The sequence below is a fragment of the Mytilus trossulus genome, chromosome 1 (assembly GCF_036588685.1).
Source record: "Mytilus trossulus isolate FHL-02 chromosome 1, PNRI_Mtr1.1.1.hap1, whole genome shotgun sequence".
In the NCBI taxonomy this organism is placed as follows: Eukaryota; Metazoa; Mollusca; class Bivalvia; order Mytilida; family Mytilidae; genus Mytilus; species Mytilus trossulus.
This window is the reverse complement of record NC_086373.1, coordinates 62,227,011-62,243,762: the sequence shown is the minus strand read 5'-3', so window position 1 is coordinate 62,243,762 and position 16,752 is coordinate 62,227,011.

The window sequence follows — 16,752 nt, the reverse complement described above, 5'->3', positions numbered from 1 at the left end:
ATGTGATATACAGCAACACACGTACGACAACCACTGAATTACAGTCTACTGAGTGGGACCAGACGCATACAGAATGTTGCGGGTGTAACCAGTAACGAGTTTGACTCTGTTATATCCCGCTCTCTTTTAAAGCACCTTTTGTAACCTATGAGAACATTCAGTTCGTGTATGTAACAATAAAAATAACATTGTTTTAAAGTCGGAATTTAATTCATTTTCTGTCAGATTTACAGCTGAAAATGGAACATGATTTGCAAAATTTATTTGTCGCCATTATTTACAATTTTGCAAAATAAGGAAATGTTGTTATATGATCAGGTCAGCTGTTAAAACTTTCCTTATTGAATCGTAACTTTTATCAAATTTTACTTTCGGTTTAAATACCTTGAAAGTTGAAAATGTTATTACTGCCTTAAACGGAAGTGCATTTGAAGAATTATAGATTTTACCTTAGCTGTATTTGACCCGCAGACTTGTTATACCTTTTATGTCCGCAATCCTCTTCAACTTCGCCACAAAAAAAAAGTATTAGTTATAATTAACAAAATATAAAGAATACACATGTTTACCATTGTATAATGACGGGTTGTATAAGTACCGAGCCACGTTATATCTATACTATTAAACGAGAAGACCTCATTTTGGGTGTCGCTTCTCCTCCTTCCACAATAAATTGATAATTGTAACTGTATGTCCAATAGGTACCATGCATAGTCGCATTTGTCATCAATTCTTATGATTATTCAGTTTCGGTTATTTTGGGAGAAAAACGTGGAAAAAAAGAAGTCCGGATATGTGTCCGTCATCACCTGGCTTTTATTCATAGACTTCCACTTCCGTTTATTTTCCCAGAAGTTTTGTAAATTGACATTAGGGAGCTACCATTTGATTTTTATGGGGGTGTGCTAGGATGAAAACTCCTGTCCTGCCTATTTTTTTCAAATTTCCCCCATAAAAATCAAATGGTAGCTCCCTTACATACCCTATATTATCATGTTTTATTTAAGATTCATTGACTGAATCGTTTTATAAGAATATTGTCCCAAGTGTAAACAACAATCCAGGCCGTGTGAAAATAAACAAATCATTTGTGTAATTCACTTTAATATCGTCACGTAAATAACGACACATGCATAGCCTATATTATCATGTTTTATTTAAGATTCATGCAAGCCATTTTCACATTTACTGAATCGTTATATGTTGTCCCAAGTGTAAGGAACGAACCAGCCGGTGTGAAAATAAACACAATCATTTTTTCATTCACTTGTGTCCTGTTAAATTGTTCCTTTTAAAAGTTTTGGATTCTCATAAATTCTATGTATAACTTTTGGACTAGTTTGATTTCTGTAATTTATTCTTACATACTTTTGATTTTTTAACCCTGTCTGCGCTCATTGCCTATGTATAATTTAAAATTGTTTATAATCCAGGTACTTTTGATAACTATTGTATGCACATTGAACGACAAATTTATGTGACGTATATAATTTTTCTGACGTCAGACACTCAAATCAATCCATGTGTTCGTAGATAGTAGATGTTGTTGTGTCCTGTTAAATTGTTATACGATGATGACTGATGTTCCCATATTTTGACTATTTTATTGATTGTGACTGTTTATTTAACGCATCATGTAAATGTAACGGAATTTGATGAGACTGTTATTAAAGTGAGAGGGTTAGCGCTATAGAACCAGGTTTAATCCACCATTTTCTACATTTGAAAATGCCTGTACCAAGTCAGGAATATGACAGTTCTTGTCCATTCGTTTTTGATGCGTTTTGTTTTTTGATTTTGCCATGTGATTATGGACTTTCCAAATTGATTTTCCTCTGAGTTCAGTATTTTTGTGATTTTACTTTTTATCGTCACGTAAATAACGACACAGACATAGCCTAAATCATCATGTTTTGTTTAAGATTTAACGACACAGGCCCTATGAAAAACAAGAATGTGTCCATAGTTTAACAGATGCCACATCCGATCGGCACTATCATTTGCTATGTTTTGACCGTGAAATGGGGTAAAATCTAATTTGGCATTAAAATTAGAAAGATCATATCATAGAGAACATATTTACTAAGTTTCGATTTGATTGAACTTCAACTTCATCAAAAACTACCTCGACAAAAACTTTAACCTGAAGCGGGACAGACGGACGGAAGAACAAACTAGAAAATATAATTCCCATAAATGGGGCATGAAAATTTATTGTTGAAAGTAAAAACTTTAACCTGAAGCCGGACAGAAGGACGGACTTACAAACGAACGGAGGAATGGGGCATATAAATTTATTGTTGAAAGTGAAAGTAGTGATTTGATCAAAATAAAAGTAGGGTAGTTTTAGCGGGAGGCAAGACTTATTAGGAACGTCGGGATCTGGTGCTTTTAAGCTCGGGATTTCGGAACTGATTCTTACGGGATGCGGGAATAAAAAAATTTTATTTCGGGATGTCGGGATATGAATTTTGTTAAAATATGCATTTCGGGATTTCATGTTTTTAAGCCCGGGATTTCAGAATCAGGGCCCCTCAGACCACCCCTCAAATGAGCGTTAGTCATTTATACGAGATTCAAATCCTACCATTGGCATGTTAATAGGGCTTTCAAATGGAAAAGCACTGATGGATTGTTCTACAAGTACATTTTATTATCTAATAATAATGGTATGTAAGCAGTTTCATTTGTTTCATGATTGAAGCGGTGCAAATTTTTAATTTAATTTGACTTTTATCAAAAAATGCATTGTACCAAAGATGAAGAATAATTGTGGCATAAGGCCAAAAACACAAAAAAATAATCGAATTTAACAGAAAGGAAACACATAACGGAGGGCTTTTTGATACCTTATATGAAATTCTCCAGTCAAAATATCTTTTACAAAAAATCATCCTACAACAGTTTACAAGCTGTATATGCCCGCGATTTCGCGGGTGTGTTCTAGTATGTATTAAAGAAACATAAAAAGACATATAGACAAAGCACATAGCAACAACGAAAGTCAAGCGTACAAACATGTGTAAAGATAACGGGATGTATTAGTACAGAGCCGCTCTATATGCATCGAAGTATTTTAACCACCAAAAGACATACAGATAAAGCACTTTATCAAAAAATTTAAATTTAAAAGAAAACGAGAATTATATTATAAACATATAATATAACATAATGACAAAATTCAAAAGTATCACAAGTATCTTAATCATAATAAAAACAACAAAAAAGCATATATCAAATTTTCTAGTTAACAACCTCATTCATTGCTTTCTTATTTTTTAATTTTATTTGTTTATGTTAAATTCACCAATAAACGTTTGAAATTAAAGATTTGAAGTATTGAGACTGAATGATTAGATAACATTAACTCTGTATCGAGATGTATAGGTACATTATGGCCGCATTTCTTTCTAACCAACATTTTGTAAACGTTGTGTCACGTTTGTTTTTGTTTTCTAAACGCTACTAAAGTAGAAACAAATACAAACTTAAATAAGTCTTTACTGACTCTGTTTGAACTTTCAATACTGCATGCACATTTTGTTGGTAAACAAAACTTTTTACGAACGTAGAAACAAATGTAGCTTACATTTTGTACTTACAAACGACAAACCGCAGACGTATTTTTATCGTTTGCATCGTTTCTCAACGTTTAAGTAAAATTTGCAAACGTATGTTTGAAATAAATAATCAAAACATGTGCGCTAAGCCGTTTGCATAGTTTGTGTTAGAAAGACATGAACTCCTTATGTATCAAACATATAGTCAAAAATATTATAAATGTAATCTTAGTTTAAAACAAGTTTACAATATTATTCAACCGAAGCAGTTTGTGTATAACACTTCTAAAAGTGAACCGTTTGCAAAACCGTAGATTTATCTCAGAAATAATCTTTCCAGAGTTTTTATCTGTGAAAAAGATGATTTAGAGAGAAATTGAAACAGCAAATAGTCTGTTTTCAATATACAAAACACCCTATGTGTAAACATGGGTAAACGTTTTGAAAGTGCATAATACAGTGAAAATAGCACAAAAATATCAGAAACATTATCGCCATTCATTCTCTTCAGGTGATTATACTCCAAGCTATAAGTTTTTTTTCTTTCTATCAGTTAATTTAAATTTCCTTAATGATTATTTTTAAAATGAGCCGAACCATTCACGCAAACCCTTGCCTGGATCATATTAGATAAAATAAGATTATCAAAATGTAACATTCTTATTATATCTATAATGACACTTCTAATTCAATTTTCTTATATTTTGTGTGTTTTTAAGTTGACTCCTTACTTAGTAATTCAGATAAACTTTTTCAATAGTGTGACATGATTAAGTTTTGAGGATCGAGAGTACGAAAAAATCCCTTTATGTTACACCTCCAAACCACATTATTCATGTTATTGTCGCAAAACGTTCGGATTAAAAACTATGACCTACTATGTTTTATATATCTGTATATAGTATGAATTGTTCCGTACGTAAGATTACTTGGAAAGATATCAATATGACTTTAATTCAAACAACTATATTTTAATTAATAACAGTCACAATGAGATCCGGTTTAATTTTGTGTTGGCCTTCCCACTTAGTCTACATTTTACTTATTTGAACCGAAATTAGGTTTAATACACAAGTAATCAATTCGTTCCAACCCGATACATAGTCGTTAGAACAATGTCCTTTTTTCAGTGAATTATTGAACGATGATTCAAAGAAGTATTGAATGGGTTTTCATAACATGATCAAATTGTTACAATTGACGTTGCAGTATAACTATTGGTTAATTCTTTGAATACATTATTTCAAAACGAGATTTGTCTTACTTTTGGATTTGATCGAGTAGAGATACACTTCTTCTACCATATAATAAATCGCCGCTGTTGTCTCTTGGTTACATGCTCATTTATATCACCCCTAGTTTTTAGTGGGGTTCGTGTTGTTCATTCTTTATTTTTTTATGTTGTGTCATGAGAAATATTGTTTGTCTGTTTGTCTTTTTCATTTTTAGCCATGGCGTTGTCAGTTTGTTTTAGATTTATGAGTTTGACTGTCCCTTTGGTATTTTTCGTCCCTCTTTTAGAATGGGGTGTCCTGGGTTTGATCTCCGACCAGAATAATCCAAAGCATTGGTTATCTTCTAAGCACGCGGCATTTACATATGTAGAGGTAATAATGTAGACTTGTCAGGTCGGAATAGGAATATCGCGTCCGGAATAGGATGGGATTGGCTTTTTACAAAAGTCAGACATACACAAAAGAAATGGAAAACATATTTCTAGCAAAGACTATATATTTAAAAATCGAGGAGAATGCAACAAATAATATACATGTAGGAATATGGTTTGCACTTGTATAAGTACTACTAGCTTTACTTCGCTGAATATTTATATATTTCAATTCATAGGGTTCAATAAAAGTAACACTTTACCGTAAATTTTGTTTGACCGAAGCGTTTTAGCTGGGATTTTTTTTTTATCAGGAACGGTCAAACCTTAAGTTGATAATATATAAATAAAAAAGAAGAAACTTTTTAAAAGTACTTAATATGTGCAAAAAAGACAAACATTTTTAAGCAGAGTTCGTTCTATGTTCAATTTTGCCTGGCTGGATTGGAACCTTACCTGTTGTATTGATTAACGGATAATTTCATGTCAATATGTTACAAACTTTCGGTACCGAAACATTTACTTTTGAGCTGGAGATACCATCAGGGACTGCCAATCGAACGGCTTTGTTGAATGTTTAAATGCAAAATCTTAGGGGGGGGGGATACAAAAAAAATTAAAAGGTAGATTTTAGAAAGTTAACTTTTCCATTATGGAACAGAGATCAGTAAAAAAAACTCATCATAGAAACCATGATTAAATATTGTGTTTACGCCAAAATGAACCAATCAAAACTAAATGAAATTAGGCACAAACAAATGAAACAATTGAAAACATTTGGTGAGTCCATTTCATTGACAGATTAGGGGCATACGATACAGTTACAGGGGAGGTAATCAGGGTTTCCCCTGGGTCAATTATTTTTTTCGCCACCTCTTTCGCCAAAACAATATATTTTTCGCCACTTTATTATTTTTTTCGCCAAGTAACACAAATACATTTTTCTTTTAAAATTTTCGTTTTTCAAGCCCCCCTCCCCCCTAAATAAGAAGTGGTTTCTTAAACAAAACGAAGCATCTTATCACTTGGAATGGTAAGGTGTAGTCATTACATTGAAGGGTAGTCTCATGCCAACCTTTTGAATAGATTTCTTCATAACAACAGTTTTCTTTTCTAGACCATCGTAAATAAGTAAAACTATATGCTTGAAACACGTGTGTAACTGAAACGAATTTGAATACCCACTCAAATCAATGATCTATATGAAGTTAAATGATAAAGTTTTAAATCGGAGACCTTTCTAGCTTTTGGACATTTTTCGTCAGAACAACAATTTTTTTTCTGGAAGAAGGAGAGGAAGCGTAAAAAAATTGCTTCAAACACGTGCGTCGCGAAGTGGTTAATAAATCCCCTTTGTGACATATGACAGAAGCCATTTAACCATATCATACAATTAACACCTTTATTAATTAGTCCTTTGATGTCGATAGCTATGAATGCAATCAGCTGATTATTGATTTTTTGTCAAAATCTTAACGAGTTCAAGGTGAATTCCGAGTATTGTCTGATCGGTAAAGTCCGAGAAACCCGAAAAAAGTAAATAAACAAGATGGCTGAAAATAAATCGTTATATATTTTTCTTTCGCCAAATTCTTTCGCCAATGACGAATTGTAATCGCCACAATTATTATTTTTTCGCAAATTGCGAAAATGGCGACCGCCAGCGGAAACCCTGGAGGTAATGACGTTGCTTACGTAAATTGCTATTTTCGCGACGTCAAACTATGACTTATTGGGAAAAGATTAGTTTTCGTCTGATTTTTATCATTCAAACTTATCTAACTTTTAAAAGAGTTCATGTACCCCTCTTTTTTTAAAAGGCCATTTGGTTTGATTACGTTAGAAGATTATGTGTTCCAATTTTCATGAAACGTAAATAGTGCATTTTTTTTATGTGATTTTACAGCAAAAATGTCGTTGTTGTTTCTACATTCGTGAACATTTGATAAATATGAGTCATTTGAAAAACAAATTGTACGAATTTAAAGGTTATTTATATAAAACAGAATTTACAAATAATTTAATAAAAAACAGATTGTGATTATCTTTCAAACCAAAACAGTTATGTATTTCTGTCGAAAGGAAAAATACGTCCACAAATACGAAATTTTTGAGTTTGAGCGATTATATGAAATTTGGACCTCATTTTACATAAAAAGTAGCACAAGAAGGTATATTTTTTTTATTACATATTTGATTTAATCAGGCAAAAAAGCCTATATGCAAATTGTCAGCAAAATTTAAATATGGGATCAAAACTGTATCGTATGCCCTTAAGCACGCGTATGACATTTGCGCCGATTTTTTAAATTTTCAATTCTTTCATTTGCGCCGATTTTATATTTGCTCCTAATTAGATTTACAGGTAAGCTTATAATACTCGTATACGTACATGTACTATACCATTGGTAAAATCTGGCTATAAATGTAGTTCACTTATGTTTACAGCAGATTTCAGTCAGTATGTAGCTAATGGTAATATCTTTGGTTTGCTTGCTTGTTAGCTGAACCGTGAAGTCACTGAAATGACCCGATTAGTCAATTCCTAATTCCTTAATCATCGACGGTCATACATATCGGAAGGTCAGTGTCCTGAACAAAACAACTTATCTTACTGACGAACCATAAAATCGTGTAGACTCACCACGGATTCTGATGGTCTGGCTATTGTCAAAGCACAGACTTGAAGAGCATAACCATGCGACAGATCGATGACCGAAAGACAAAGGCTAAATAACTATGGATACGGTCAAGGAAAAGGTCTGAAGATGAATCTTGTATGCCTTCTTCCACCACCCCTCTCCTCTGTACAACTTGTTAACGGAAGAGGTCAAAATGATAAATGAAAAATAACCTGACTTGGATTGAAATTTGTTTCATTGGCACTCATACATCGTTTTATATCTATTCTATTGTAATTTACCTGTAAAAAAATCGGCGCAAATGAAGAAAAAAAATGGGCGCAAATCAAAGAAAGAAATCGGCGCAAATGCAAAATGCCGCGTTGATGATATAATAGAAACCACAGTAAATTAAATAAGACGACGTCAGCACATTGTTCTTCGTGTCTAGACATTTATAGCAACATTCCCTTTTACTATTTGTTTTATTTCCTGTGGGCTTTATTTTAAGGGTAGTGCCTAGCTCGTTGCATGTATACAGCCCGTAACAGAGAAGTGATCGAATTGATGTTTCTTTACCGTCAAAATTAGCTTCGACAAACTTAATTGAGTAGTGACCGAACTATTGGTACTTTAACATTAAGAAGATTGACAATACTGACAAACTTTTATGTGTCGATAATCATAAAGATTTATGGAAGGACGTCTTGGTAGTACTATTTCCTTTACAATTTTACCCAAAACTAAAGAAATATACTGGTAAAGAATTAAAAAGGTGTTTGATAGGAATGAAGTCCTTTATTTTTTCGGACTAAAATGTGTACCGTATGTGTGATGGATTTGAATTCAATTAATAACTTTGAAATGTTTTCTCATATGTATACACAAAAGGGAGGACTGGTATTTGTACTTCTTTTAGAATATGTCTTCGTCCGTTTCACATGCCAAACTTTTTTCTAGTACAGTTTAAACGGGAAAATTTTGTTTAGATTTTTTTTTATATGACAAAATAACGAGCAAAACTATTTCTTGCAATGGCACACAGAGATTTATTTTTTTTTAGTAAAAATCAGTAAAAACTATTTTTTCCAAAATATACCATGGCTAGGACTTGACTAGTTTTTAGCAGTGTACAAATCAGAGTAAACATATTAAATTTCTTATATACAGTCGAATTTGTCTATAGGTTACACAAAGCTGTTTCTTAAAACGTTTGTATCAGGGAATTTTTTCTTTGACTTTTAAAACATGTAGGGGAAACAGATTTCCTAACCATTCACATATAACATTCCGTATTTCTGATTTTTTGTTCGATAACGTAAATTATACGACATTTTTATGACTACGTGAACTTGTGCTATTTATTTTTGCTGGTCTTTAGGAAGACAATTTACAATTGTGCAGTGAACACACTTAATACATTTAAACTTATAATTCTGTTTGGAAACAAAAATAAATTCCCAATATATAAATATACATGTATGAATATATGAATATACATGACTTTGTATTATATGTCGTGTACATGATTGGATTTTGTAGATATAACTACCGCTCAGAAAAAGTATCATGGATTTCGAGGCTTTCGTATTCAAGGTTTTGAATTCTACCCTTGTTGAAAACCTGTAGAGATAAAGATTTCATCGAGGTCGCACCAACTGTTTCTGCATCTAAGATCAGTTACATGTAACATGATCTCGTCGATTCGCACGACGAAGCCATTGTTTATGACAGAACACAAATTCTAGATTATGTATTTTTGTTTCCGTCAATTCGAAAGTATTTGACCATTTCAACTCCTTTGTATTTCATAATATGTGTCATGAACAAAGACATATGTTCGATTGAATAATGATTTCCTCGTAACAAATGATTGAAACTTCGGAGATCCCGTATTTGATCCTTTACCGTTAAAATGAAAATGCCAATGACAGAGGTTGATTATAAAAAATGTTTATTGTGTTAAAAGAAACTTCGACTGAAACAATGAAAACTTACACGTTGGACATGAAATATTTTGTCGATGAAGAAAATAAAATTATGTCACTTCTGAAATAAGTTTGTCGATGACGTAACTTATTCTGACGGTAAAGAAACGCGATTTCGATCACTACTCTGATACGGGCTGTATGAACCCTTGCAATAATTCCGAAGAATGATCCAAAGTAAAAAATAAAAACAAAACCTTCCAAATTGTAAGCGCATTTTTTCATCAGAAACTCTCAAATATAGCCAAATCCGTCTAACTTATGGTCAATTTTTTCAGAGGGAGTTTCTTTATTTTTATTATTAAATAAACGGACAGTTTTAGAAAGTTTCGTTATAAATCATGCTAGTGCTGAAGTACTGACTATACAGTTGATGATGTCCTCGATGACTGTTAGTCCAACAGCAGATGTATCGACTCGGTGCTGTAATAAATGAAAGTCAGAAAGATACACCTTTACATGGCATAAAGGAGTCCAAAGGGACCTTAAACTTACTCTATTGTATAGATTCTTGTACTATTTATTGTATTGTATGTCACAATTACTTGGTAAGATATCAAGAAGAATATTGTATTTTTTTAAATTAATACAAATTCTTCTATATATAACAGATTCAATAAGATTCTGTTTCATTTTGTCTTGACTTTCTTGCTTAGTCTACATTTACTTATTTAAAACCAAATTTAGTTGAATACACACATGGAATTTATTTGTTTCACTCCAGTGTATATTGCGTATATTGCGTAAGAACAATGTCCTTTGTTTGGTTATTCGACGAATCATAATGATTGATCGATTCAAAGAATTATTGAATTGGTTTCCATTGTGTTATCTAAATATATTTTTAATTAACCTTTTAGTATTTATTACCTTTAATTATTTGTAAAGACAGCGTGCACAAAGTTGACGGCAACTGTAAAATGCGATTTTAAAAGATGTTTATCCAACCTTGTTAAAATCTTTTAAACAGGAAGGGTTTTTAAATGATAAATAATAAATGGAATTCGGACAATGACGTTTTACGAAATTTACCCCCCTCCCCCCAAAAAAAATAATAAAAAACGGACATAGTCAATAAGTTTGGAACGTGGTTCGCGATGTGTAAGAAAGAGAAATTTGGGAGGATTAGTATTCGAAAATGGAAGAATCGGCAAGAAAAAATATGTAATTGCTATTTTTTTATTACAAAATAACTTAATATTCCAAATGTGCATATCAAGAGGCTTAAACAAATCTGCAAAATATGAATGATTCGATAGTCTAGACTGAACACCTGAACCTTTTTAATATCCAACTATTATGTTACAATAAAAGAAATGACGTTCTAACACTATTTTTATTAATCATTTCCTTTACACTGTGCTTGGCATATATTTATTTATATTTACAGAATGTGCATTTGCTGCACTTCGTTGTTAAAAAAAAAGTATGGAACGCCTCACCTGCCTTATGATAACAATTACCATATCATTATATATATCACGAAGAAAATGTTCTATACTATAACATCATTTGACTATAATACTCTGTCAATTCGCTATATCACTATGGTAAATGTTCTATACTATAACGGCATTTGACTATAACACTCTGTCAAATCGCTATATTACTAAGGTCAGTTTATATACTATAACTACGGGGCGCCGAATAGGACTCTTGTGGTTTTGTACAAAATTCAATTCTGTCGTAACAAAATCATTTTTGTCTTACAAAACTATGTGATACAGACTTCTTTTATGAGAACTTCAATTTTGTTATGACAAAGTTCATTTTTGTAGACAAAATTCATTTTTGTTTTGACAAAAGGCAATTTTGTCAAAAAGGTATGCAAATATAAACTTATTTGCATACAAAATTGACTTTTGTTACCTGATATGGAAATTAAAACACAAAAGTCAATTGTGTGAAACAAAATTGAGTTTTGTGAGACACAACTGACTTTTGTGAGTCAAAACTGACTTTAGTGACTCACAAAAGTCAATTTTGTGACGACAAAATTGACTTTTGTAAGACAAAATTGACTTTTGTGAGACAAAATTGACTTTTGTGAGACAAAATTGACTTTTGTGAGACAAAGTTGACTTCTGTGAAACAAAATTGACAAAATTTAATTTTTTCTCTCAAAAGCCAATTTTGTTTTGTCTCTCTGAAACAAAATTCGATTTTGTATGCAAATTAGTACAGAATCCAAACTAAACTAATTTGCATACAAAATTTACTTTTGTCGCCCAATTTTCAAAATAGGTAACAAAAGTCAACTCTGTGTAACAGAAATGAATTTTGTCATGCAAAGAGGGACGAAAGACACCAAAGGGACAGTCAAAAGTGACTTCTGTCCACTGAAAGATAATTTTGTATGACAAAATTTTAAATTTTTAGTATCTTGCAAATTTTGTATAACTGAACTCATTTTTGTTGCACAAAAGTCACTTTTTTCCGTACAAAATTGAATGTCGAGTACAAAAACACAAGAGTCCCATTCGGCGCCCCGTAATAACGGCATTTGACTTTAATACTCTGTCAATTCGCTATATCACTAAGGTAAATTTATATACTATAACAGCATTTGACTATAATACTCTGACAATTCGCTATATCACTAAGGTAAATTAATATACTATAACAGCATTTGACTATAATACTCTGTCTATTCGCTATATCACTGGTTAATTTATATAATATAACAGCATTTTACTACAATACTCTGTCAATTTGGTATATCACTAAAATAAATTTATTTACTATAAAGACACTTTGATACAACATGAAGTTAGCTTTTCATATTATTCTAACAGACTGTCATTTAACTTTGTTTTGAAGATAAGCTTCAAATAATATTTAGTGGGAGATATTATGGACATAATTGTGCAAATCGTGATACAAGCATGAAATTTGGTATAAAGGTTAACTAAATGATACTAATAAAAAATCCGCTGCTGGCCAGAAAAAATAATCATTTTTTCAAGATGGCCACCACACATTTTGAAAATGGCGTCATAACAAATAAGCCAATATTTGTTAATCCTTTGAAAGGTGTGTTATATGTAAAATCCATTTTTAGATTTGATAAAAAGAAAATGACAGTTCATAAATAACGACTAGACAATATATTAATGAAACTTAAGGTGACTTCCGGTTTCAAAATGTCGGCTAACGAGTCAAAAATTTCGATTTTTTTTACTTTCAAGCAATTTTACAGTGGATTTTAATCCTTGAAAGATGTGTTATGTATGATTCAATGTAAGATAAGATAAAACGTTAAAAACAGCTCCTTAGTACGACAAAACAACACATAACTGAAAAAAAATAGTGGTTTCCGGTTCCAAATTAGATGCAAATACGTAAAAAATATTTTAATAATTTTCATCAACCTAACAAGTAATAACACAAGCATGAAATACAAGCATGAAATTTGGTATACAGGTGGACTAAACGATAATTAAAAGAAATCAGGTGCTGGCAATCAAAAATTTCCATTTTTCAAGATGACCACCGATCATTTTGCAAATGGCGTCATATCCATTTGTAAATCTTTGAAAGTTGTGTTATAGGTATAATCCAATGTAAGGTTTTAATAAGCGTAAATTACAGTTCCTAAGTTCGAAAAAACAACACATGAATGACAAAAAAGAGTGATTTCCGGTTTCAAAATGGCGGCAAAACTTTTGAAAAGGTATTTTTTTTTTATAATTTTCATCAACTTAACAAGTGATATCACATTCTTTGTTAAGATTAAATGCCTAGTTTTGTTAGAAAGACAGGTTCGTTATCTTAAAATTATCGGACAGTAGCCAATAACAAAACTTGTTCAAGGAAGGACAGAACGGTAGCATTTACAGTCCTCAACACAACTGGATTTTTCGCCTCCTCATTTCAAAAGTTCTTGACAGGAAGATGCAACTTTAACGGTAGCCGAAGAAGTCCTCGATTTTTTTCTTTCATCCAACCCCAGTGTTCATGAATTGGTACATAAATCAGGCTGAGCCCAAACTTATCCTCCTTGATACGCTGCACTTTGGACGTGCTCCGAAAAAAACACTCTTGTAGGCGAAACTACATCACAATGCCGCTGCTTCCTGGGGAAAAAATTACATCGTGCCTCGTTAACAGCAAATGATGATGTTGTTCTGTCATACATGATGCAAAACAAATGCTTCTTTTATGTCCTTGTATGTTTCTTTTACTTCAGCAAAGAAATAAGTACGTCCCTTAGATGTTGAAATACTTCCTATGTCATCCAAACTGACCTATTCCCTTAGTGTCACATGCACTAAATGTATGAATGAAAGGAAGAGTAGCTAGACGAGGACCAAACGCATTTGATATATCACGTACAGGAAGCCATCAAAAGTCTTCATTTCTGCCAAAACCTATTCAGTTTGTTCCACCATATTTTTTTGGAGTGCTGCAATTCTTAATACAACTACATCTGTGTCGGTGCTACCTTAAATTACCGTCCTACAACAATTTTCATAATCAGGCCGAACATTGACAAACATTCGTATATCTGCTTCTCCATGCTTACAAGGGGTAGCTGGAAAGTATCATTATAAGTCTCTTCAGAAGCATTTTTGTCGGCAAAATTTCGTTTCGTTGTCATCTTCATAGAGAAAACTACTCCAGAACCCAACTTTTTGTCTTTTCACATCTAGCCTTTCAATGATTCATTTAGTAAATCTAACACAAAATCTACTCTGGAATACTTATCGATGCATGATTTTATTTAAGGCCGTATAACACAATTGCAAAATCATCCAATAGTGATATCCTACAAGGTGGCCTGGAATTAACCATTGCTGCTCTATCAACGATAAATGCGTAAGAATTTGGATCTGCAAATTACAAAATATTTCAAGTTTATCCATTTGCACCGATTTAATACCACTGTTTAAAATGCCACCCGAGGACAAAAACGGAGGAGCAGTTTGTCTTTATGGATTAAGAAATATTCCAAATCAGTTTGTCCACTGAGACAAAAAATAAAAGTCTAGAAAAGATATCTAAGTGCTCTAGCTTTGTTTTTTTACAAAATCGTTTACAGTTTTATTTTACCGACATAATAGGAGTTGTTCTTTTTAATCTGGTTATAAGAAACCGGTTCTCCTTCGTTTTGTATTTGCTTCAAACGATCTTCAAATTATTTGCCTTTGATCTTTTTAAAGAAACCCTTGTGTGTTGACTAAGTCGTTCATCTATTATAGAATGCCTCAAACCACTAGATCTTGCAAATTTATCTGATATTCTACTGACTTCTGGGCTAGCTACCATCAAAACGTCTTAATGAGGTCTTCGGTTAAACCTATGACAACACATTGCCCTATACAATTGCATTATTCTGTTTTTGTCTGATCAATTGTGTTATAAGAAAAATATTTTCTGGTCTTACGTACAGTAAAATTATCATTTTCAAAATCAATTGCCACCTGTGGGTGACATAAGAGAAGGAAAGCCATATCTCGGAGAAGGTCGGTCGCGATCGAGAATATGTTACACGATCAAGACCAAAATGAATACAGTATCATGCTTTATATGGACTGTTTGTACAAAATCTGACTCATGAAATAAGCATACTACCAAATTCACAAGAAGTTCTTATTTGAAAATTGAACGCCAGGAATTGAACTGTGGTAGAGATGACTATATTTTGTTGCGCCAGTGTATCAAATCATTGAACGTCACAGAGTCATGACATAATTATAATTTCTGTGTTTAGCTTTCTTAAGCCGATATATACCTTTCACCCCTGGTTTTTGGTGGGGTTCTTGTTGTTTATTCTTTAGTTTTCTATGTTGTGTCATGTGTACTATTGTTTTTCTGTTTGTCTTTTTCATTTTTAGCCATGGCTTTGTCAGTTTGTTTTAGATTTATTAGTTTGACTGTCCCTTTGATATCTTTCGTCCCTCTTTCAAGCTAAAACACATAGTGTTATCTGATGCGCGTGTCTAGTCCTAGGTACATTTGAACATACATACAAGAATATGCCGTTCTAGGTGTTGCAATAATGGTTTTAGTGGGGACATATGACACATTTGTCCATCTACCTTCACGTAATATATCACCCAGAATTTTATAACAAGTCATTTCAATGTGAAATCCACCTTACATGACGATAAACTTATCTTCTGTGTACAAGTCAGGCAATTCCCACTGAATATCCATTACCAAAAGTGGCTGATCTGCCGTTACTATTGATGTTTTTTCTCGTTTTAACCACATTTTCCGTCTTATCCACCAAATACCTGATCATTGCAACTGAATAAACTTTTTTTAAACAGTGGCATCATAGATTTTACACTTACTTGCTTTTTAGAGTAATGAGATAAACTACTATTTATACCAGTTTGCCCTGGTAGTGCATACAAATCACTCATTATGTCTATAAATAGTTAACGCATGCGCAAAATTAATAAATCTTGAAAAATTTTATCAAACAAAATCATAATATCATTGAAAATCCCAAATCACTTATTTTATAGTTAATAGTTAAAATATTTTTTAATGAATTTTGTTACATTTTCGCGCATGTACAAACCCTGTATGTGTCAAATACTCATGTCTAGTGAATTATTTACATGAAAAGAAGGTATCTACCAAACCTGACAGCTGTTTTTCACTTAAAAAAGGTAAACGAAAAGTTTTCCAGAAAAAATCAGTATTTTCAAACTGAAAAAAACCCAGCCATTTTAGAAAACGGCGGTGGCCATCTTGAAAAAATGATTTTTTTTTATGGCCAGCAGTTGTTTCTTTAAAAGCATATAATAATGATGCTTTGTGGTAATTTTCATGCTTGTATCATCATTTGCACAATTCCCTCGATTTTGCCTGCTAATATCTTCCACTAATTGTCTTTGTATGTAAATCGTATTACTACGAATGTCTTGTAAAAAATTGGGTATAACGGAGCACTCAGGTAATCCCACATACAAAGACATATCATTTGACAAGGATGAGATTTTAGCAAATCATAAGTCCTTCAT